The sequence below is a fragment of the Bufo bufo genome, chromosome 5, assembly GCF_905171765.1.
Source record: "Bufo bufo chromosome 5, aBufBuf1.1, whole genome shotgun sequence".
Lineage (NCBI taxonomy): Eukaryota > Metazoa > Chordata > Amphibia > Anura > Bufonidae > Bufo > Bufo bufo.
Window position 1 is genome coordinate 464548344 of NC_053393.1, and position 26829 is coordinate 464575172.

The following is a 26829-nucleotide window of genomic DNA, read 5'->3' on the forward strand; positions in this document are numbered from 1 at the left end:
TATGGAGGAAGCTGCGCTGACAGTTCTTTCCTGTGACAACTTTTTACAATATTGAGAATGTACAGCAGAGTGACAGCAAAGGAAGCTTTTAATTGACTGCAAACAGAATGACATTTTGCAATGCAAATTTTTCTCAGGGATGTAGTTACCACAACATATCTCCCTTGTTTTGCCTTTATTGACTTATGCACCTGGACTGACTTCCATAAACTCTAAATGTAAATAAATGAAAGTTAAAAAAAATTCTACAGAACTTCACAAAGCAGGCGGCGCTGCAACTGTTGGGGAAAAAAATCACATCCTATATAGTGAATGTACTAACCAGTAAGTATAAATGACTTGTAAAATGACTTGTACTTTTATGCCTTGTGAGAAATTCTACTTAGGCCTGTTTCACACTTGTGTTGTTTTCCGGTACTGAGATCTGGCAGAGGATCTCAATACCAGAAAAAAACATGCATTCTGAATGGACAAAGATCAGTTCAGGCATGAGCATGGAGCATGGACTCCCATATTGTTGAGTGGATTAGGCAGTGGCTGAGTGACAGACAACAGAGGGTTGTAGTCAATGGAGAACATTCAAAACAGGGTAATGTTACCAGTGGGGTTCCACAGGGATCTGTACTGGGACCGATTTTGTTTAATATCTTCATAAGTGATATTGCAAAAGGCCTCGCTGGTAAGGTTTGTCTTTTTGCTGATGACACAAAGATATGTAACAGGGTTGATGTTCCTGGAGGGAAACGCCAAATGGAAAAGGATTTAGGAAAACTAGAAGAATGGTCAGAACTCTGGAAACTGAAATTTAATGTGGATAAGTGCAAGATAATGCACCTGGGGCGTAAAAACCCAAGGGCAGAATATAGAATATTTGACACAGTCCTGACCTCAGTATCTGAGGAAAGGGATTTAGGAGTAATTATTTCAGAAGACTTAAAGGTGGGAAGACAATGTAATAGGGCAGCACGAAATGCCAGCAGAATGCTTGGATGTATAGGGAGAGGTATAAGCAGTAGAAAGAGTGAAGTGCTTATGCCGCTGTACAGAACACTGGTGAGACCTCACTTGGAGTATTGTGCGCAGTACTGGAGGCCATATCTCCAGAAGGATATAGATACTCTAGAGAGAGTTCAGAGAAGAGCTACTAAACTAGTACATGGATTGCAGGATAAAACTTACCAGGAAAGGTTAAAGGACCTTAACATGTATAGCTTGGAAGAAAGAAGAGACAGAGGGGATATGATAGAAACTTTTAAATACGTAAAGGGAATCAACTCGGTAAAGGAAGAGAGCATATTTAAAAGAAGAAAAACTACCACAAGAGGACACATTTTTAAATTAGAGGGGCAAAGGTTTAAAAGTAATATCAGGAAGTATTACTTTACTGAGAGAGCAGTGGATGCATGGAATAGCCTTCCTGCAGAAGTGGTAGCTGCAAATACAGTGAAGGGGTTTAAGCATGCATGGGATAGGCATAAGGCCATCCTTCATATAAGATAGGGCCGGGGGCTATCCATAGTATTCAGTATATTGGGCAGACTAGATGGGCCAAATGGTTCTTATCTGCCGACACATTCTATGTTTCTATCAGGATGTCCTCCGTTCTGTCAGCATTCTATTTTCTGACCGAACATGGTCTGAAATGGGAATACCCCTTTAAACTATACCCCTAATTAAACACAACTTTCAAAAAAATCAATAGTGCAAGCGAATATTATAAACTTTGTAATATATCTTCCACAGAAAGATGCTTCTTTGTCCACTTATCAGACTCTCCCCTGCCTACTGCACTGTTTACTAACTCTGAACTCAGAAACAGAATCAGTACACATGAGATCGGAAAGCAGTTTCAGTTTCACTGAGGGATTAGGTTACAGCTGCTACCCACAGAAGTTATATTTTTGCATATATTTATATATATATATATATATATATATATATATATATATATATATATATATATACACACACACATATACACACACACTGCACAGAACCACTTCTCTTCCCCTGTATGCTGGGTGTAATTCTCAGTATCGGCTCGAAGTTTATGGCTTATTAAAGAACACAATGTAACAAGCAGTTTTTCATCTATCTAATTGAGAACAATGTGGGTGCAATCATACATCTTGTACCACTTTTTGGATCTAATAAAACAGAAAATACAATAGTGCCCAACGGTGAATACAATTAAATTACAATATGTTCAAATATTACAAAAGACGGCAAGTTATAAAATAGAAAGTAATCCATTGTAACAGTCTCAAGGGAACTTCACTATCAACAATACATTAATCACTTGGGATACTTTTTTCATTTTTTAACAATCCTGATTCTATGCAATGTCAGTAAAACAGTAAATTAATTAAATTTCTCTTTTGTCTACTCTCAAGCTACAGTTAACCCATTATACATTTTATAAAAAAATATGTAATTAAGAAAAAAACATGCTACCTGCAAAATCTACTGCAACAGAAATAAAAGTCATATAGGAGCTTACAAGCAATTTACTTAACCACCTCAGCCCCCAGTGCTTAAACACCCTGAAAGACCAGGCCACTTATTACACTTCTGACCTACACTACTTTCACCGTTTATTGCTCGGTCATGCAACTTACCACCCAAATGAATTTTACCTCCTTTTCTTCTCACTAATAGAGCTTTCATTTGGTGGTATTTCATTGCTGCTGACATTTTTACTTTTTTTGTTATTAATCGAAATTTAACGATTTTTTTGCAAAAAAATGACATTTTTCACTTTCAGTTGTAAAATTTTGCAAAAAAAACGACATCCATATATAAATTTTGCTCTAAATTTATTGTTCTACATGTCTTTGATAAAAAAAAAATGTTTGGGTAAAAAAAAAATGGTTTGGGTAAAAGTTATAGCGTTTACAAACTATGGTACAAAAATGTGAATTTCCGCTTTTTGAAGCAGCTCTGACTTTCTGAGCACCTGTCATGTTTCCTGAGGTTCTATAATGCCCAGACAGTACAAACACCCCACAAATGACCCCATTTCGGAAAGTACACACCCTAAGGTATTCGCTGATGGGCATAGTGAGTTCATCGAACTTTTTATTTTTTGTCACAAGTTAGCGGAAAATGATGATTTTTTTTTTTTTTTTCTTACAAAGTCTCATATTCCACTAACTTGTGACAAAAAATAAAAAGTTCTATGAACTCACTATGCCCATCAGCGAATACCTTGGGGTCTCTTCTTTTCAAAATGGGGTCACTTGTGGGGTAGTTATACTGCCCTGGCATTCTAGGGGCCCAAATGTGTGGTAAGGAGTTTGAAATCAAATTCTGTAAAAAAATGACCTGTGAAATCCGAAAGGTGCTCTTTGGAATATGGGCCCCTTTGCCCACCTAGGCTGCAAAAAAGTGTCACACATCTGGTATCTCCATACTCAGGAGAAGGTGGGGAATGTGTTTTGGGGTGTCATTTTACATATACCCATGCTGGGTGAGAGAAATATCTTGGCAAAAGACAACTTTTCCCATTTTTTTTATACAAAGTTGGCATTTGACCAAGATATTTATCTCACCCAGCATGGGTATATGTAAAAAGACACCCCAAAACACATTCCCCACCTTCTCCTGAGTACGGAGATACCAGATGTGTGACACTTTTTTGCAGCCTAGGTGGGCAAAGGGGCCCATATTCCAAAGAGCACCTTTCGGATTTCACAGGTCAATTTTTACAGAATTTGATTTCAAACTCCTTACCACACATTTGGGCCCCTAGAATGCCAGGGCAGTATAACTACCCCACAAGTGACCCCATTTTGGAAAGAAGACACCCCAAGGTATTCCGTGAGGGGCATGGCGAGTTCTTAGAATTTTTTATTTTTTGTCACAAGTTAGTGGAAAATGATGATTTTTTTTTTTTTTTTTTTTTTCATACAAAGTCTCATATTCCACTAACTTGTGACAAAAAATAAAAACTTCCATGAACTCACTATGCCCATCAGCGAATACCTTGGGGTCTCTTCTTTCCAAAATGGGGTCACTTGTGGGGTAGTTATACTGCCCTGGCATTCTAGGGGCCCAAATGTGTGGTAAGGAGTTTGAAATCAAATTCTGTAAAAAATGACGAGTGAAATCCGAAAGGTGCTCTTTGGAATATGGGCCTCTTTGCCCACCTAGGCTGCAAAAAAGTGTCACACATCTGGTATCTCCGTACTCGGGAGAAGTTGGGGAATGTGTTTTGAGGTGTCATTTTACATATACCCATGCTGGGTGAGATAAATATCTTGGTCAAATGCCAACTTTGTATAAAAAAATGGGAAAAGTTGTCTTTTGCCAAGATATTTCTCTCACCCAGCATGGGTATATGTAAAATGACACCCCAAAACACATTCCCCAACTTCTCCTGAGTACGGAGATACCACATGTGTGACACTTTTTTGCAGCCTAGGTGGGCAAAGGGGCCCATATTCCAAAGAGCACCTTTCGGATTTCACTCGTCATTTTTTACAGAATTTGATTTCAAACTCCTTACCACACATTTGGGCCCCTAGAATGCCAGGGCAGTATAACTACCCCATAAGTGACCCCATTTTGGAAAGAAGAGACCCCAAGGTATTCGCTGATGGGCATAGTGAGTTCATGGAAGTTTTTATTTTTTGTCACAAGATAGTGGAATATGAGACTTTGTATGAAAAAAAAAAAAAAAAAAATCATCATTTTCCACTAACTTGTGACAAAAAATAAAAAATTCTAGGAACTCGCCATGCCCCTCACGGAATACCTTGGGGTGTCTTCTTTCCAAATTGGGGTCACTTGTGGGGTAGTTATACTGCCCTGGCATTTTCCAGGGGCCCTAATGTGTGGTAAGTAGGTAAATGACCTGTGAAATCCTAAAGGTGCTCTTTGGAATGTGGGCCCCTTTGCCCACCTAGGCTGCAAAAAAGTGTCACACATGTGGTATCGCCGTATTCAGGAGACATTGGGGAATGTGTTTTGGGGTGTCATTTTACATATACCCATGCTGGGTGAGAGAAATATCTTGGCAAAAGACAACTTTTCCCATTTTTTTTATACAAAGTTGGCATTTGACCAAGATATTTATCTCACCCAGCATGGGTATATGTAAAATGACACCCCAAAACACATTCCCCAACTTCTCCTGAGTACGGCGATACCACATGTGTGACACTTTTTTGCAGCCTAGATGCGCAAAGGGGCCCAAATTCATTTTAGGAGGGCATTTTTAGACATTTGGATACCAGACTTCTTCTCACGCTTTGGGGCCCCTAGAATGCCAGGGCAGTATAAATACCCCACATGTGACCCCATTTTGGAAAGAAGACACCCCAAGGTATTCAATGAGGGGCATGGCGAGTTCATAGAAATTTTTTTTTTTGGGCACAAGTTAGCGGAAATTGATATTTTTTATTTTTTTTCTCACAAAGTCTCCCGTTCCGCTAACTTGGGACAAAAATTTCAATCTTTCATGGACTCAATATGCCCCTCACGGAATACCTGGGGGTGTCTTCTTTCCGAAATGGGGTCACATGTGGGGTATTTATACTGCCCTGGCATTCTAGGGGCCCTAAAGCGTGAGAAGAAGTCTGGAATATAAATGTCTAAAAAATTTTACGCATTTGGATTCCGTGAGGGGTATGGTGAGTTCATGTGAGATTTTATTTTTTGACACAAGTTAGTGGAATATGAGACTTTGAAAGAAAAAAATATATAAAATTCCGCTAACTTGGGCCAAAAAAATGTCTGAATGGAGCCTTACAGAGGGTGATCAATGACAGGGGGGGTGATCAATGACAGGGGGGGTGATCAATGACAGGGGGGGTGATCAATGACAGGGGGGTGATCAATGACAGGGGGGGTGATCAATGACAGGGGGGGTGATCAATGACAGGGGGGGTGATCAATGACAGGGGGGGTGATCAATGACAGGGGGGGTGATCAATGACAGGGGGGGTGATCAATGACAGGGGGGTGATCAATGACAGGGGGGTGATCAGGGAGTTTATATGGGGTGATAACCACAGTCATTGATCACGCCCGTGTAAGGCTTCATTCAGACATCCGTATGCGTTTTGCGGATCCGATCCATCTATCAGTGCATCCGTAAAAATCATGCGGACATCTGAATGGAGCTTTACAGGGGGGTAATCAATGACAGGGGTGTAATCAATGACAGGGGGGTGATCAGGGAGTCTATATGGGGTGATAACCACAGTCATTGATCATGCCCCTGTAAGGCTTCATTCAGACGTCCGGATGCGTTTTGCGGATCCGATCCATCTATCAGTGCATCCGTAAAAATCATGCGGACATCTGAATGGAGCTTTACAGGGGGTTGATCAATGACAGGGGTGTGATCAGGGAGTCTATATGGGGTGATAACCACAGTCATTGATCACGCCCCTGTAAGGCTTCATTCAGACGTCCGGATGCGTTTTGCGGATCCGATCCATCTATCAGTGGATCCGTAAAAATCATGCGGACATCTGAATGGAGCTTTACAGGGGGTTGATCAATGACAGGGGGGTAATCAATGACAGGGGGGTGATCAGGGAGTCTATATGGGGTGATAACCACAGTCATTGATCATGCCCCTGTAAGGCTTCATTCAGACGTCCGGATGCGTTTTGCGGATCCGATCCATCTATCAGTGCATCCGTAAAAATCATGCGGACATCTGAATGGAGCTTTACAGGGGGTTGATCAATGACAAGGGTGTGATCAGGGAGTCTATATGGGGTGATAACCACAGTCATTGATCACGCCCCTGTAAGGCTTCATTCAGACGTCCGGATGCGTTTTGCGGATCCGATCCATCTATCAGTGGATCCGTAAAAATCATGCGGACATCTGAATGGAGCTTTACAGGGGGTTGATCAATGACAGGGGGGTGATCAGGGAGTCTATATGGGGTGATAACCACAGTCATTGATCATGCCCCTGTAAGGCTTCATTCAGACGTCCGGATGCGTTTTGCGGATCCGATCCATCTATCAGTGCATCCGTAAAAATCATGCGGACATCTGAATGGAGCTTTACAGGGGGTTGATCAATGACAGGGGTGTAATCAATGACAGGGGGGTGATCAGGGAGTCTATATGGGGTGATCAGGGGCTAATAAGGGGTTAATAAGTGACGGGGGGGGGGGGGGGTGTAGTGTAGTGTAGTGGTGCTTGGTGGGACTTTACTGAGCTACCTGTGTCCTCTGGTGGTCGATCCAAACAAAGGGGACCACCAGAGGACCAGGTAGCAGGTATATTAGACGCTGTTATCAAAACAGCGTCTAATATACCTGTTAGGGGTTAAAAAAAACACATCTCCAGCCTGCCAGCGAACGATCGCCGCTGGCAGGCTGGAGATCAACTCTCTTACCTTCCGTTCCTGTGAGCGCGCGCCCCTGTGTGCGCGCGTTCACAGGAAATCCCGGCTCACGCGAGATGACGCGTATATGCGTCGCTGAGCGCAGGGCTGCCACCTCCGGAACGCGAATCTGCGTACAGCGGTCCGGAGGTGGTTAAAGGTGTTAGCAGAGACAAAAAAATGCCCCCCATATGCCCGGGCCCCTCACACTGAATATACTTACCTGGCTCCCTGCGCCGCTTGTGGTCCCCGCACCACCGCTTCCCGCGCACGGATGAAAACATCCGAGGTCGGGGGCAAGCCTCCCTAGCATTACGGGTGACACTAGAGAGGCTCGTCCCCGTCAGCCATTGGCTGCTCGCCCCCGACACCGAATGTATTCATTCGCACACGGGGAGAAGAGGCAGTGAGGGGACCAGGAACGGAGCAGGGAGCGGCAAGCCAGGTAAGTACAGTCGCAAGAAAAAGTATGTGAACCCTTTGGAATGATATGGATTTCTGCACAAATTGGTCATAAAATGTGATCGGATCTTCATCTAAGTCACAACAATAGACAATCACAGTCTGCTTAAACTAATAACAAACAAAGAATTAAATGTTACCATGTTTTATTGAACACACCATGTAAACGTTCACAGTGCAGGTGGAAAAAGTATGTGAACCCCTAGACTAATGACATCTCCAAGAGCTAATTGGAGTGAGGTGTCAGCCAACTGGAGTCCAATCAATGAGATGAGATTGGAGGTGTTGGTTACAGCTGCCCTGCCCTATAAAAATCACACACCAGTTCTGGGTTGGCTTTTCACAAGAAGTATTGCCTGATATGAATGATGCCTCGCACAAAAGAGCTCTCAGCAGACCTACGATTAAGAATTGTTGACTTGCATAAAGCTGGAAAGGGTTATAAAAGTATCTCCAAAAGCCTTGCTGTTCATCAGTCCACGGTAAGACAAATGGTCTATAAATGGAGAAAGTTCAGCACTGCTGCTACTCTCCCTAGGAGTGGCCGTCCTGTAAAGATGACTGCAAGAGCACAGCGCAGACTGCTCAATGAGGTGAAGAAGAATCCTAGAGTGTCAGCTAAAGACTTACAAAAGTCTCTGGCATATGCTAACATCCCTGTTAGCGAATCTACGATACGTAAAACACTAAACAAAAATGGATTTCATGGGAGGATACCACAGAGGAAGCCACTGCTGTCCAAAAAAAACATTGCTGCACATTTACAGTTTGCACAAGAGCACCTGGATGTTCCACAGCAGTACTGGCAAAATATTCTGTGGACAGATGAAACCAAAGTTGAGTTGTTTGGAAGAAACACACAACACTATGTGTGGAGAAAAAGAGGCACAGCACACCAACATCAAAACCTCATCCCAACTGTGAACCCGATTGAGATGCTGTGGCATGACCTCAAGAAAGCGATTCACACCAGACATCCCAAGAATATTACTGAACTGAAACAGTTCTGTAAAGAGGAATGGTCAAGAATTACTCCTGACCGTTGTGCACGTCTGATCTGCAACTACAGGAAACGTTTGGTTGAAGTTATTGCTGCCAAATGAGGTTCAACCAGTTATTAAATCCAACGGTTCACAAACTTTTTCCACCTGCACTGTGAATGTTTACATGGTGTGTTCAATAAAAACATGGTAACATTTAATTATTTGTGTGTTATTAGTTTAAGCAGACTGTGATTGTCTATTGTTGTGACTTAGATGAAGATCAGATCACATTTTATGACCAATTTGTACAGAAATCCATATCATTCCAAAGGGTTCACATACTTTTTCTTGCAACTGTATGTTCAGTGTATTCAATGTGAGGTGCCCAGGCATATGGGGGACATTTTTTAGTCTCGGATAACCCCTTTAAAGGGGTCGGTCCATTGGGGACATGGATGGCATATAACTAGGATATGGCATCAATGTCAGATAGGTGTGGTTCCAACCTCCATTCCAACCATTCATTGCTTAGCTATTTTCAGAAGTCCCATAGCAGTGAACAGACAGTGGCCATGCATGCACAGCTGCTCCCTGTTTACTTTAGGGCCCTCTTTGTGGAGACAGGTGCGGGTCTTATCAGCTATATTCAGGATCATAATCCCTGACAAGTGGAGCAGAGAGGAGGCTGAGGCAGCTCTTTAGCTCAGTGTTTTGAAGTAACTTGTTCTGCTGTGTGATTAGGCCAGGTTTTGTGTGTACTAATAGAACAGCAGCCATTTTTTTTTTCCCTAGTGATTGCTCCCTAGACAAAATGAGCCAGAGGTTTTTCCGGGATCAAACTTTTTTTTTTAAAACATCTTACTCACCTTTAGTAGCCAAGTCTATGTTTCCAAGGTGGTTTGAGGTATCTTTTACACTGGAGCATGGCTCCTACAGTCCTGAACAGCTTGTTTACATATCTGTTCCTTCACTTCCTGCCGCACTGCACTGTGGGTCCCAGTGCTTCTCCTGTCTAACATAGTGTTGCTGCACCCGCCCCCCTCATACATATTCATGCATCCTGCACAGCCTCCACTCCTCCTTCGATCCGCATCCCTCATACATATTCATCCTCTTGCCTTATATTCCTCCCCCATAGGGCATCTGTCATGTGCTCAGTGTTTGCAGAGCTTAGAGACAATCGGACAGCGTCACACTGTAAGGGGCATGCTCCCACATGTATCCATAAACATACCTGACACCGTCACATTGTAAGGGACACACTCCCACATGCATCCATAAACATACCGGACACCGTCACACTGTAAGGGGCACGCTCCCACATGCATCCATAAACATACCAGACACCGTCACACTGTAAGGGGCACGCTCCCACATGCATCCATAAACATACCGGACACCGTCACACTGTAAGGGGCACGCTCCCACATGCATCCATAAACATACCGGACACTGTCACACTGTAAGAGGCACGCTCCCACATGCATCCATAAACATACCGGACACTGTCACACTGTAAGGGGCACACTCCCACATGCATCCATAAACATACTGGACACCGTCACACTGTAAGGGGCACACTCCCACATGCATCTATAAACATACTGGACACTGTCACACTGTAAGAGGCACGCTCCCACATGCATCTATAAACATACCGGACACAGTCACACTGTAAGGGGCACACTCCCACATGCATCCATATACATACCGGACACTGTAAGGGGCACGCTCCCACATGCATCCATAAATATACCGGACACCATCACACTGTAAGGGGCACGCTCCCATCTATATCTATCTATATATAAACATATTTCAAGGTAAACCTTATATACTGACCTGGCAATCAGTTGAAACCGATGTATAACCACAGGAAAGTGAAATGCACACACTGCAACTCCAAAAGAAGAATGTGCAAAAAAGATTCTTTCCAAAACACAAGTACAGGGCTAAAAAAATATTTTAAACTAGACAAAAGCAGCCTCATTACATAAATAGGATTATCCGTTTATTTCAAATCAACAAAAAAAAAAGCAGACTAATTACATTACACTATTATTACCTTTTCTTTTAACTGAGCCATTGTTTTATTTTTATTTTTTTTACACAATCAACATGCCATTGTCTAAATGCAATATATGCAATTAGCATGGCCATGTCATCCTGTGGTGCTGTGGTGAAAGGAATTCCTCCTTTCTAAAGCCTTCTGCCCCATTAGCTAGTAATTCTGATGGGAGGAGTTTTCTATGCTAACAAGCATAGTAATCCTCCTCCATTCATTGTAATGCTGAAGGTCCGGTGACGTCACCGACTGGGGGCGGGGCTTAGCGCGATTCCGGCCAAACTAGTTACCGCCCCTCCAACCTCTCTGCATAATTATCTAGACTGCCAGTGACGTCACCGGGCTCCCTGAGCAGAGGAAGAGGAGGCTTTGCTCGCCTGCCAGGGACCCGGTACGTTACTGAAAATAAGAAAATACTCACTTCCGGCCATGAATTGAAAGGAGGAAAACAGGGCTTCAGCAATATGTTCTAAAGGTACTGAATAGAAATGTGACTTCATCTTGTCTTCTCTAAATATGTAAAGAATTGTTATAACATCTCACCCACGCACTGTTTCACCTTCCCCCACTGTGAGTTAGGTTCACTTATCTGTCTCAGGACAGATTCTGAGAATACCCCCATTACTAGAACAAACGTTATTGTCTTATTCAGGGTCATTTGGCACAACTGCGTACATTCTTATATGTGACTGATTAAAACCTATTATTTTTACTTACTGCACGGCCACATACCATAAAAGGATGTTCCGGTAGTATCTGTATGAGCACCAATGGTTATCTTTATGATTGGTTTAACGCTGTTGTTATGCAAACTTTTCTACTGCCTATATAAGGCCAATCGATAGCATAATAAAGTTAGAGTGTTTCTCAGTGATACCTGTGTGTGTCTGTTATTGCCAACTGAGAAACATCTCTCCTGACGTCAGTGTCTGAAACCAAGGTTGTGGTAGAGGTCCAGAAAGGTCTGAATCCTTTCAGTTTGGGGGCTCCGTCCGGGATAGAGAAGGTCATCCTCGTGTCCGGTAAGAGAGACATCCCTTTTGTTTATTGCCCTCTCCGAGGGCACTGGCCACATCTCTACCCGTGAGTTTTTATTATGTATCCGGGATACATTGTTAAGCCTTAAAAATAGACTCCGGGAGTTTATAATAAGTACTTAGAGTACTTTCATGAATAAGGCCGGCACTTTGAGTGCCACGCACGGAAAAAAATCTCAGGGAGATTTGTTTTGTGTCAGGGACACACCATAGGATCTCAGGGAGATCTATTTACTTTAACTGTTGACAGAGATTTTTTTAGTACCAGGAGTACATGTAAGAGAACAGTCTCAGGGAGACTGACCTACCTTGGTTTGACGCATACCTATATTTAGAGTATAAGATACATAGAGTGTTAAGATTCATCTGTTTGTGTGAGAGCTATTGTTCTGGTGGTTAGTGTAAGAACATATCTCACTGTAATATTTTCACTGTCATTTGGTGAATTTTCTTACTGTGGGTGGAGAAAAATCTAAGTGTGAGTTTCCCCCTCCCAACCAGGGACTGCAGACTGCAAATAGTGACAGCCTAGTTCTCCTTCCCAATCTCATGCCGACTGTAAAGCAGAATGTTTTCTTATGGACCTCAGACAAAATACAAGACTTTGAGAAACATTTATATGAGAAGGAGGCAGCGGGATGCTTTAAGATCAGGAAGATACAGACCCCCACACATAGTTACAAAAGTTCAGGAGCCAACACGTGAGTAAACAGAGACAGCCGAGACATTTCTCAGTTGCTTTCAGCCATCGCTGCAGATGCTGTCTGTTTCAGCGTGATAGACTTGAAAAATGCTTTCTTCTCTATCCCGGTTGACAAGTAGACCAGACTCTTTTTGCTTTTTCATTTGAGGGTCGTCAACTCACCTGGTGCAGGATGCCCCAGGGATATTCTGATTCACCTGTAGTGTACAGCATTGTCATCCAAGCCAGTTTAAAACCATGGCACCCCCCCCCCCCCAGGGTTCTGTACTTTTGCAATACGTGGATGATTTGCTATTGTGCAGTGTCAGAGGAGGCCAATGTAACAGATGGTTTATCTTTGTTGAAATGGTTGTCTGAATGTGGACACAAGGTGTCACGCAAGAAAATGCAATGGTGTAAAAAGCAAGTTGAATACTTGGGCTTTGTTCTCACAAAGAAAGAAATGTTATCTTTCCTTGGTATGATAAACTACTGCAGACAATGGATTCCTGATTGCTCCTACTATGACAATGTAATGAGACAAGCCACTCTGGCAGACATGCCAGATCTCATCAGGTGGTCTGTGGAAATGTTTAATGCATTTGATTATTTGAAATGTTCTTTAATGACAAGTCCGGGTTTGGGCCTCCCTGACTACAAACTCACATTCCACGTATATGCTCGACAAAATTGTAAAACCATGGCAGGTGTGCTGACACAATATCACGGAGGCAAGTTACGCCCTTGTGCCTTTTTCTCAAAGGTGGTTCCGGCCTGTCTGAGATCTCTTGCAGCCTGTGCTATGAGGGTTGAGCTTGCAACGCCACTCACAATGGGACATGAGACTATCCTGTACACCACACATGATGTGGTAGGCCTTCTCAAAGGCATACACACACAGCACATGTCCGCACAGACACTGTCTGGATGTGAGATACTACTCCTCAGCAATCCCTCCCTCCAAATCAAATACACAACACACACCTCAGATCCAGCATCTATCTTGAATGCTCTATTAGGACTTAAAGGACCTGAGGATCACTTGACAGAGGCACATGATTGTATACACGCCATACAACATGATACACATGTTGTCCTGGAAGCCAGACCCATCACGTACCAATCTGCACAAGCAGCAGAATTAATTGCACTCACGAGAGCATGCATACTACATGAAGGCAAGCCAGTCACCATTTACACTGACAGCAGGTACGCACATGGAGTGGTCTGGGACCACAGGGTCATTTGGCAAAGGAGACGATTCATTGCAGCTGATGGTAAGCACATCTCATATTCACAACTTATCATACAACTTTTAGAAGCCATAAGATTTCCCTCACAGATTGCAATTGTCCACTGCAGGGCGCATACTGGTGGTAAAGATCATGTGTCCAAAGGCAATGCCCTGGCAGACGCGGAGGCCAAGAAGGCTGCACTGATGGCCCCGGCCACATTGCAAATGGTGAATTTAGTACCTCCTTCACTTGAGTTAACTCAGATGCTTGTGGATCTCCAGTCCTCAGCTACTGACGATTAAATGGCCGATTGGTGTTATCCAATCTTGCAGAAGAATCCTAGGACAGGATTAATCTGCAAAGAGGGGAAATCATACATACCACAGCACAGCTCCCCTCTGTTCATTGCAGATTTTCATGGAGTAGGACACAACAGCATTCAAACACACATTCTGCTTGCACAGAATTTCTAAATTACAGGCATTAAACAGTGTCAGATTATGTGGGAAGGTGTATCACATCTTTGAGGAACAACCCAAACACCAATGTAACCAGATTGATTAAAGCCCTAAGTGAAATTGAGGAAAAAGTTGCTTGTAAGTCTCCTGGTCTTCCACAGGAACCAACCCACCCATTCCAAGTGGGAGATATCGTGCTGATAAAGAAATTAAAGAAAGGAAAATTTGCAGGAGACTTCACCTACTGACCACCGACTATAGTGGTAGCCGTGACCCGCACAGCTGTACTTACAGAAGAAGCACCTACCTGGGTCCATGCCACCAGAGTAAAACTGGTAAAGGAGGCATCCCAAAAGGAGGTAATAACGGGGACAGACAGTCCTGACCTCGAAAAAGGACAAAGTGAGGTACTAACGGGAGCAGACAGCTCTGACCTCCACCAGGATGCACTCCCTCAATTCTGGAAGATGGCACAGACGGTCCACTTGGACTGTGGGATTACTGATGATCCTAATGACTCTGCCGGAGGATAACAAAGCTGAAGTTGCTATAACTCAGAAAGGTGGAATCACTACCTTCTGGTACAATTCCTCCAGTACTCACGTTGCAACTTACTCCTTCTGTTTATGCAGCATAATAAAGTTCAGTCCTTCCACGAGATGCGGCAACCACTATAAGAATGGACAGGCTTATATCTGTATTACTGACCCTTATTGGGGTAATAGATGCGCATACTGGGGGTCAGTAGGATGGAATACAGGAGAAGACTGGGGGTATAAACCACAGAATGGGCTTAATCGAAAGGCTAAGAATGGTAAATCCTTGATTAGTAGAATGACAATTATCAACAGAGGGGACTGTCACATAGATGTTAGCCTATATCCTACAGGGTGGGCATGCCCTAAGATGGTGTCTGAGATGAAAATAATTATAAACAAAGAAAACCCCAACAAAGGTGATGAAGGAGATTACGTGCTGGGATGGTACTTTCACGACATGGGGAGGGGGGGGGGGGGCAGACATTTCAATGGTCACCAAAAACTTTGAAATAAGAGATGTGTCAATCCTCAGAATGGACATACCCTCAGAAACAAACATACCCTCTAAAAACCCATATACAGTCCCTAGGAAACATACTGTCTATTTCTGACCCTACCTATGAGGATACCCTGGCAGCAGAAACTGGGTTCTCTGATGCCAACCTATGGTTAGAATGGATGAAGTACAGTGCAGCTTCAGTAAATAAAAGTAATTGTTATATATGTGGGACCGCTAAGCGCGAGTGTTGAGGAATGTTTTTTGCAATTATTCTCAAATTCATCTAGTAACCAGTCTGCATGTGAAGAATGGAAGCAAAAATACCCACTCCTCATAAAAACTCCCCGCCCTGGTGCAGGTATACATATCTATCCTGGTAACTATACCTGCCACAGAGGGGGAGATCAAGGAAGATCCCTGGGTAATTTCACTGAAGGATACTGTGCAACTTACAGTGAAACAGATACCTCCCTCACACCGAATCAAGTATACTCGATTGGAGATGTATATTGGATCTGTGGGGATGGAAAGATAAGATCTAGACTAGAGGGTTCCTGGAAAGGTGAATGTGCTCTTGCTAAAGCCATAATGAATATACACATATTTAGTGAACAAGAGACCCTGAGTGTAGGAAGAGTGACAAGGACCAAAAGATCACTCCCCATGGGTAGTTTTGATCCTCATGTGTATATAGACGCAATAGGCGCCCCAAGAGGGGTCCCTGATTAATTCAAGGCCGGAGATCAGGTGGCAGCAGGATTTGAATCCATAATTCCCCACATAACTATCAACAAAAATGTAGACTGGATCAACTATATTTACTATAATCAACAAAGGTTTGTAAACTACACCAGGGATGCGTTACAGGGTGTAGCAGAACAGTTACAGGCAGATTCCATTAGGACATGGTACTCGATATGATACTTGCAGAAAGAGGTGGTGTCTGTAAGGTATTGACAGACCCCTCATCCTGCTGCACGCTCATACCCAACAACACCGGCCCTAATGGTAAGGTCACACTGGCAATAAAGTAACTCGAGGATTTATCAATCGAGCTCAAAAGAAACTCATGTATCGATAACCCTTGGGCTCAGTATTTTGGCTGGTTCACTAACTGGAAACAGGCACTTGTACAGTTGGGAATCATTATCCTGATAATTATTATAGTAATAGCATTAGTTGCAACATGTATCCTACCATGTGTACGGAAACTGATAATGAAAGGAGTATCAAATATGTCATTTTATGAGACTCTGCTGCCTAATCCTGAAGACAACTCACATGAAGGATATAGAAAATATCTGGCGGTATACAGGGAAAAGGGCAAGGGTAAGAACCATATTATCTAAGAAATTTGGTTCTAAGAGGGGATTGAAGAGAAATGCGACTCCATCTTGTCTTCTCCAAATATGTAAAGAATTGTTATAACATCTCACCCACGCACGGTTTCACCTTCCCCCGCTGTGAGTTAGATTCACTTATCTATCTCAGGACAGATTCTAAATAAACAGCTTTAATGTTTCACCTGCAAAAACCTTATTGGAAAAAGCCATAAAACACTGTTGCAAGTTGTAATTTAGTCACACTGAATTGCTGTCTGGCCTTCAATGCACACGTATGATCATGCAGATTTGCCGCACAGAAATCCACAGCATTTATGCCAAGTGTCAACCCACCTGTCAAGGAGTTTTCCGGGCATTATGAAAAACACAAGCTTTCCTTGGATCTGTTGAAGCAAGATCATTTCTTTAATACTTACCTGTCCGCTGCGCCGCCTTCTCCGCTGTGAGCTCTTTTAATAAGGTTTCGAATGGATGTGTGTGCTTCATTTCCTGTTAAGTTGCATATACTACTATGCAGATGAATATGAAAAAAGCACACATATCCAGCCAGGACCCGAGCTGAGGAGCTCGCAGCCTGTGCAAATGCAGCAGAGACAGCAGTACGGGGGACAGGTAAGAAGTAATCTTTCTTCAGCAGGTCCAAGGAATGCTTGCATAATGCCTGGAGAACCCGTTAAATGTTATCTGACTGGTGTAAAAATAAAACTAAGGTTCTACAGCCTATATGTCTTATATTCGTGTCAGTTAAAATAACACAGAAGAGAAAAAAAATTAAGTACAGTTCAATCATTAAGAAACCCCAGTGTAAGGGCTCATTCATACAAATGTATTTTTTTCAGTGTGTTATCCATATTTTAGCGGATACCACACTGACCCTTTTTTTTTTTTTTTATGGGACCACGCACACATTTGTATTTTCAGCAGATCTAAGTGGCCATTCTTCAAATTATAGAGCAGGTTCTATTCTTGTCCATACTTGAGGATGAGAATCGTCCTTTCAATTGACAGGAGTGAGAAAAATATGGAAAGCATACGGAAGCTATCCATATTCTGCGGATCTATTTTTTGCAGACCAAAATACAGACATGCCCGTGTACATAAGCCCTAAATATGTTCCATGATATTAACTTGTGACGTTGATTATGCATAGCTTCACAGTAAGTGGTTCAGTGATATAAACTTTTGTAATCTGTTCAGATTCATTTATGTTCTTCCTGACTCCTGAAAATTTAAACAGACTTGACATCTTCGATTTTCTACAAGGAGGAGAGATCATTAGTGCCCATCTACCAGAAAAGGCTTCTGAAAACTGTCACTTCATTGTATCCAAAAAAAAGTCTATCCAACATTATTTTATTAGGATGCAACAAAAATAAAACCTGTGGGGCAGTGCAGTGAACCAGGACAGTCCACACAGCCTTCAGGATATACAGAAAAAATTATCATACTGTACACCTTATATCATCTTCAGTGAGGTGATTTGGAGGGGTTGGATGAAATTTCAGAAGGGACAAACTGTTAAGTTGGGTAAAAACCCAAGAGCAGAATATACAATCAGTGATACAGTCCTAACCTCAGTATCTGAGGAAAGGGATTTAGGGATCATTATTTCAGAAGACTTAAAGGTAGGCAGACCATGTCATAGAGCAGCAGGAAATGCTAGCAGAATGCTTGGGTGTATAGCAAGAGGAATTACCAGTAGAAAGAGGGAGGTGCTCTCCGTGTTGTGTTGTTTTTCACGGACCCATAGACTTCAATGGGCGCGTTTGGTCCACATCATGGACCAAAGTGTTGCAAGCCAGTAAAAAAATTCTGTGTGAACATAATAGTGTGCCATTCACATCTCCGCATGTTTGCTCAGTATCTGATCAGTATTTTTTGCGGGTTGGATGTCAACGGGGCCACAAAAAATGCAGAGCCGCAAAAAAGATTTTAAAAAATAATAATGAATGCCCTATTCTTGTCCATATATTTCTTACAAGAATGGACATTGTTACAATGTGTCTTCAAAATAACAGATGCAACATGAATATCATCCATATTCTTTGCGGACAGCAAAATACAGTACATACAGTTGTGTGAATGTCCATATGACTAGGTACATGTCCTGTATGCAGTAAATGCAGACAGCACACATCAGTGAAAAGCAGAAATGTGAATGAGGCCTAAGAGTATGCTCATATGGCCTTTTTTTCTTGCAGAAATCCATGTGGAATCAACCTGCTTTAATTTTCAATGGGAAACCTGCGGCATGCAACTTCTTGGTGTGCTTTTCCTTTTCAGAAGATGTGCAATATCCTCATTGTATGTAGCTAGAAGTCTGGTGGCAGATCTGTGGCATGCAAACTGCAAAACCACAGTGAAAATCTAAGGGTCAGCGTCTGATTTTTGCCACGAATTCCATGGCAAATAGAGGTTGGATTTTCTGATGGGTATTTATGCCATCTGAACATATCCTAAATTGATATGCTACGAATTTATAATCTGTACTGCAGGTTAATTTACTCTGCAGATTTTGTACGCACTCCCAGCATTTAAATTTTTTTTTCCTTTGACTCACTTGACTTGTACAGTAAAAGGCTGCAGATTTGCTGCACACAACCTGTATAGTTATTCGTCAAAGTTTCTATTGAACAACACCTCAAGACCATAAGGAGCTCATGCGGAAAGTAAAATGGAAAATTGTTCAACTTTATACAGTAATTAACTTTCTATTTTCTAGTTTACCCATTTAATGAAAGATTCACCAATCAATAATACAATGTCATTTCCAACATGTCTATGTAGTACTGAAAGATTTCAACAATGATTGTTAAGAGCAGTCTGTGTTCCATTCTCTCAGAAGTGTTGGTTATTTTGTTCACTGAACACTAGAGGGTAGCAATACATAAGGAAATTCCATTGCCCTTTTTTCTAAATTCCATGCCGCTTTGCAGCATTACATAATGAAATCTGCTATAATCCAGATGTGATTCTTTGAGATAGAAAAGAAAAAAATGAAAGGGGCTCCTCAAGAGAATGAATAAAAAGAAGATATTTCTCTTAAATTGCAGTGGAATCAAAATATTGAAATCCTGAGAAAGTATATTAGGAAATAAACAGTATATAATATAAAAGAATCATATTTCTAAATACAGCCCCCCTATGGTCTGTCTGCTGAAACCCCATGTAATAATACATGCCTGTGCCAATTCATGCATACTGACACACTTTTTTTTTTTTTTTTGCATGGGCTCTCTGTTTTAAGCAGAGGACCTTCCAAGAAACAGCTGAATTTTGCACTCAGTGGACAACCCCTTCTAGAGGATCTTCAAGTCCAGGTGTGAAATATTCAGTGCCAAGGAGACCAGAGCTGAATGGCAGATTTCTAAATTTCAGGAAACTGCCGTAGATTATACCAGAAATCTATACCAGCACCCTTGGTAGCACAGATTCCTGTCTTGGTGCATGGATATGCACATATGCACCACTATTATTAAGAGGTGTGAGAACAAAGCCTAAGTTTATGATGAGACTGAAAAAAACTTCAACTAATACTCGAAAGCAGCTTTTAAGTGGTGGCTAATTAGAGAGGACCTGTCAGTTCTCCTGACATGTCTGTAACTACTTAAAGAGGACCTTTCATCAGTATAATTTTAATAAACTAATAACCCTACCTAATAGTGCGGCTTCCACTACTCAAGCGCTTTTTTGTATGGGGCGTTGCTAAACTTTTTTCTTTGCTATGGGCCTTGGCTGAGAGCGCAGCCAATCAGAGCGCTCCTCTCTCAGCCAGGCAGATTAGATAGAAAGATCAGCGAAAGATCAGATAGACCGGCTGAGGGACGCGACGGGTGTGGAAGCAGCGGTACGAGCGGCAGGGTAAGTATCATAATCATCCCCTAGACATCGCTGCAACAGGATGTTATGAAGCTAAAGTTCTCGCAAGAACTTTAGCTCCTTCTGCCTGGCTGAGAGAGGAGCGCTCTGATTGGCTGCGCTCTCAGCCAAGGCCCATAGCAAAGAAAAAAGTTTAGCAACGCCCCATACAAGAAAGCGCTTGAGTGACAGGCGCTGCAGCAGAACAAACGGGGCTATTATTTCAACATTCGGTGGTCGATTTAAAAAAAAAAAAAAAAGGGGGATCATCAGTGGAAGCCGCACTATTAGGTAGGGTTATTAGTTTATTAAAATTATACTGATGAAAGGTCCTCTTTAAGTTCCCCATGTAATAAAATTTCTGGGGCATCTTTTATTATAACCATTTCTCTATTATTACTGTAGGAAGATTATGAATGGGCAAAGTTCTTTAATAAGTTTGTCTGCGTGTTGTCTGCTGGGTGTTCCTGCACAGTTGCACTGGCAGCACTTATGTATAGCATCAGACTATACAGGGACATGCCTCCAATTGGTAACACCCTGATGGGTCTTTATTGCAAACTTCTGGCAATTGATTCAGCTTCTAGTAGGAATAGCAAACGAGAGGCACAACACACAGTCATAGGAACAGATGCTCCAGAATTGTTATTACATTGAGAATGCAAGTAGTTACTAAAACATGTCAGAAGAGGTGACAGGTCTACTTTAAGACAACTTGAAAAATGCTTTTATCAATATGTTGTTCTACTGAAAACTTATTGACACTACAGGCACTGTTTATGCAGCTACGGTGCACCTGTGTTCCTGTGATAAAACTTCTTAGGGCTCATGCACATTAACGTAATTTCTTTCCGTGTCCATTCTGGGTTTTTTGTGGACCGTAGGTGGAACCATTAATTTCAATGGGTCCGCAAAAAAAACGGAAGTTAATCCTTGTGCATTCCCAAAATAGAACATGTCCTAATATTGTCCGCATCACAGACAAGGATAGTACTGTGCTATTAGGGGCCAGCTGTTCCGTTCCGCAAAATACAGAATGCACACGGATGTCATCCATATTTTTTGCGGATCTGTTTTTTGCAGACCATAAAATACATACGGTCGTGTGCATGAGCCCTTATTCTGTACTGTCCTGATCCAAATCCTCATTTACATCAATGTTGGCATCCTTATTCTAGCTTCTACTGAGGACATACGGTAAATAAATAGGTGTATAATAATTTCCGACTTGCATAATATACCTGTTATAACACTATACTACCTTGCCAGATAACAAGTAATACAGTCATGAGGGCACAGGAGTACAGATGATGTAGGAGTCATTGAATGTCAAGCACTAAAATGGATATTTAAAGGACTTCTGTGTAGCACTTGTGGAAGTTTTGCAATGTAAATCCCTCCTTTTTGTATCTTCAAAAAACATGTGATTACCTGCAGAAACAGTGATTTGCTGCAGACGGCAACGCTTAATAGGAAGCCATTAGCTGCTTAATTATTATTGGATAATGGAGGTCCACAGGCGTGCTGGTAATCAGAAAGTCTATGGCCCAGATTTATCATACCTTCACTGCAGAATTCTGGCATCAAAAAGTCGCAAAATAGGACTTTTGCGACTTTTTACACTCACTCGCGATAAATTTTGTGACTTTTTGCATGTGTACACCACTCACTCCAGTTTTGTAATATGGGTGGGAAAGTGGGCGTGGTGAGCTATGTTAATGAGTTTCACTCCAGATTTATCATTGAGACTTTTTTAAAATGTCGCAAATAAGTCGCAATCTCACTCCAGCAGGAGGGTGGAGTAGGAAAACTGGAGTAGCTTCTCTAGACAGAAGTGTTAGGTTTAAGGACAAGCCAAATTTATCAAACAATGTGTGACAATTGATAAATGTGGCACAAAGTACTCCAACACAGACTCACGCAAAACTGACTTCAAATATTCTCCTAATGATAAATTCCCGTTCTTATACTTTCAATGACAGTAACGGAATAACATTAACAGTATCTCATTTAGCCACTAATAAAAAGAGTCAACCTGAAGCTTTGCTTACACCAGCAGAAGGTGCAGTTTTCCTCTGCAACTAAAGAAGCTTGTTAGCAATAATGCCCACCTTTCTAGATATCTAAAGGACAAATTAATAAAATTCACTGATGCATATTCACTGACACAACAGTAGACCAAGACAAAATTAAAACAGACTAGAGAATGCTGACTTTAATTACAGGGTTCAAATCCCTGAATGATTAAACAATAATTGGGATTTTATGCAACCTATACACGTTTAACAGGAGCGGGATGGAAGATGAACAGGGTTTTAAGTTTGGTGGAAACATCAACAATCTTCCATTTGCTAATGATACAACCCTCATACCCAAAAACGGTAAGCCTTATTAAATTAGCATCGTGAATACATGAGACTTTATTCACTTTACACAATGCTATAAAATCAAAGCCTAGTTTAATTTCATGTTACATGCTTTGAGCATTCTGAAGTTTTCAGACAAACGGCTCTAAAAAGACCTGCTTCCATTCATACAGCCACAGTGCTAAAACAATATAATTCTGGCTGCCTGTAGCCACCACTAGGGGGAGCTCAGTGTACTATATAAATGTTATTATTGAGTTCAATGTATAATAGTATGTATTGAACTCTATGCAAGGGGTATGGAGCTCTGAATTTAAAAGTGGAACTCCAAACCCTATAGGATATATCCTGAATAGGGATGAGCGAACCCGACGTTTTCAGGTTCGGCGTTCGGGTGGAATTCCGTTATGATGGAATATAACGGAATTCTATGACGAAATGCAAAACGGAAGGAAGCCTTTAAGAGCCATCCTGTTTTGCATTCCATAATAGATGTCTAAGGGCAGCATAATGGATCCGCCCGGTTTCCGTTATGCAGGATGGAAAACAAAGTCCTGTCCTGGACTGCCAGAGGATGCGCCTAATTTTTGACAAGGTGCATGCTTTGTCATAAATTAAGTGCATCTTCTGGCAGTCTGTGTGTCTAAAGTGAAATCTACGCCCGCTTGGAACCAGACAACTGACGTAAAAGAAGATAAATATGCTGGGCAAAGGCCCCTCCTCGGAAAAGTGGTGAGGGCAATGTAGGAACGCTACATGCACCAATATGTAGACGCAATGGGGTTTAAAAAAAAACACAAACATGAGGTTTGCACCTTTTTATGGGGTAAATTTGTGTGGGGGGAATGATAAATTCCCCCCCTTGACTTTTTAGGGTATTTTAGGCTGGAGACTAGATGTTGCTTATAATGGTTACAAAAAAAATAAGCACAAGTTTATAGGAAACTAAAATCCAAATGTTCTTAAAGGGCATACAGATTAGGACTGACTACACAGGTATTACAGATTCATGAGTGCAAAAGTTAATGGAGCTGTTCAGGCGTATCCCCGTTGGACAAGGCAGGGTATGTTCTCTGGTTTAATATGATCAGTTTTGTCAGCTAGCTGCTCATATGTGACCAATTATTGTAAGCGGATGGATTCACTAGGCTGGCTGGCTGTGTCCTGACAAGTGTTCCGTTTACCCATCACAGATAGGAGTGAAGTCTTACAAGGCTTGTATCGCTGGGATATTATTTTAATGATCTCTGTAAATGAGCGCTCTAATGAGCCACAGCCACTGCTGTCTCCTCAGGCCACGCTCTGGCTTTACAAACTTCACAAATGACACATGAATGCTCATTTCACTAGCAAATACAATCCTGGCTTTGTCAATAACAATGGAAATACCGTCAGCAAACTGGGAAAGGAGCTGAAACAAATTAAGGTGTGACTATTCAAATCTGGCAGAGGCAACCCGAAACAAGTTTTGCAGTAAATATAGGAGGGAAGAAATGTAAATATATGGACTTTGACCTAGAAGAACAGATTCTGCTTTTAAAGAAATACCATAAAGTCTTAAGAGTAGGATCTAGCACATTAAACATTCAACTTCTGTTCTACAGAACATAATTCTGTCATGTATTTAAAGGGGTATTCCAGTTCTTTCCAGATATCTCCGAGATTGCATGTGTATGGAATGGGGAGCTATGGGCACCTTTAACCACTTGCATACACCTCTAGAAGTGGCTCATCTCTGAACAGAACAAAAGGATTGTGCATGCTAAAATTTCTAAAATTTAACATTTCCAGTCCTTCTTCCTGACATTATCTTTTAGAGGGTTTAGACAAATTTACTCTTATTTGTTTGGAGGCCTTAACAAAGCTGGAGGGAAACTAACACCTTGCATCACGTTCACATTACCAATAGTTATTTCCGTCTTTTTTCTTAGCACATAACTGACTGACTATAATGGGGGTCTAATCTTTTTCCATCCAGGTATCCACTTTTTGCAGGACTTTTTTGATCGTTCCTTTTAGCAGAATCTGTGACTGAGACTCCAAATGAAGCCTCAAACACAGACGTGAGCATGCTCTAAATGGATTCCCTTGTTTCTACACTGAACAAAAATATAAACAACACTTTTGGTTTTGCTCCCATTTTGCATGAGCTGAACTCAGAGATCTGAAACATTTTCTACATACACAAAAGGCCCATTAATCTCAAGCATTGTTTACAAATCTGTCTAAGGGTCCATTCACACGTCAGTATTTTTACCTTTCCAGATAAACGTTCCTTTTATTTGTGGATCCGTTTTTCAGTACAACCTTCAGTTTTTTTTACTAAAGTGCTTCCGAATACGTTCCATGTTTCCGTTATTCCGTTTTTTGGGGGGGGTTTTTCCATCCATTTTCCTGTCAACGGATCCGCAAAATCGGATGACATTCGGATGGTTTATGCGGATCCATTGACTTGAATGGACAACGGACCCGAAAAACAGACAGAAAGTAGGACAAGCTTAATTTTTTTTCAGGATCCGCATACTCGAAAATAGGAAAACGGAACGTATTCCGTGATTCGGACAGCACTATGATTGGTGTCCGCATTTTTGCAGAGGCAATTAAAATTAATGGATCGGAAAAAATGTTCCGATTTTAATCGGAACGGAAATGGAGTGTTATAACGGACGTGTGAATGTACCCTTAATCTGTGTTAGTGAGCACTTCTCCTTTGCTGAGATAATCCATCCCACCTGACAGGTGTGGCAGATCAAGGTGCTGATTAGACAGCATGAAAATTGCACAGGTGTGCCTTAGACTGCCCACAATAAAAGGCCACTTTTAAAGCACAATTCCACAGATGTCGCAACATTTGAGTGAGCGTGCAATTGGCATGCTGACTGCAGGAATGTCTACAAGAGCTGTTGCACGTGCAATGAATGTTCATTTCTCTACCATAAGCCGTCTCCAAAGGTGTTTCAGAGAATTTGGCAGTACATTCAACCGACTTCACAACCGCAGACCACGTATAACCACACCCGCCCAGGATCTCCACATCCAGAATGTTCACCTCCATGATCGTCTGAGACCAGCCACCCGGACAGCTGCAGCAACAATCAGTTTGGATAACCAAAGAATTTCTACACAAACTGTCAGAAAACGTCTCAGGGAAGCTCATCCTGCATGCTCGTCGTCCTCATCGGGGTCTGGACCTGACTGCACGGATGAGTCCCGGTTTTCACAGATGGCAGACAGCGTGTGTGGCGTCGTGTGGGTGAGCGGTTTGCTGACGTCAACGTTGTCGATCAAATGGCCCATGGTGGCAGTGGGGTTATGGTATGGGCAGGCGTATGTTATGGACAACGAACACATGTGCATTTTATTGATGGCATTCTGAATGCACAGAGATACCGTGACGAGACCCTGAGGCCTATTGTTGTACCATTCATCCACGACCATCACCTCATGTTGCACCATGATAATGCATGGCCCCATATTGCAAGGATCTGTACACAATTCCTGGAAGCTGAAAACATCCCAGTTCTTGCATGGCTAGCATACTCACCAGACATGTCACCCATTGAGCATGATTAGGAACGCTCTGGATCGGCGTATACGACAGAGTGTTCCAGTTCCTGCCAATATTCAGCAACTTCGCACAGATATTGAAGAGAAGTGGACCAACATTCCACAGGCCACAATCAACAACCTGATCAACTCTATGCAACGGAGATGTGTTGTACTGCGTAAGGCACACCAGATACTGACTGGTTTTCTTTGTCTTTTGTGTATGTAGAAAATGTTTCCGATCTTGGAGTTCAGCTCATGGAAAATGGGAGCAAAACCGAAAGTGTTGCGTTTATATTTTTGTTCAATATAAGGCCTCATGCACACGACCGTTGTGTGCATCCGTGTCCGTTGTTCCGTTTTCCGTGATTTTCTGCGGACCCATTGACTTTCAATGGGTCCG

The 26829-nt window shown here is 42.1% G+C and overlaps 1 protein-coding gene across 1 annotated transcript in view; it reads right to left on the bottom strand.

The window, feature by feature from the left end:
* RAPGEF5 (Rap guanine nucleotide exchange factor 5) overlaps positions 1 to 26829 on the bottom strand; it is a 358807-nt gene that overhangs the window by 169524 nt on the left and 162454 nt on the right. The gene's annotated exons all lie outside the window — the stretch shown is intronic.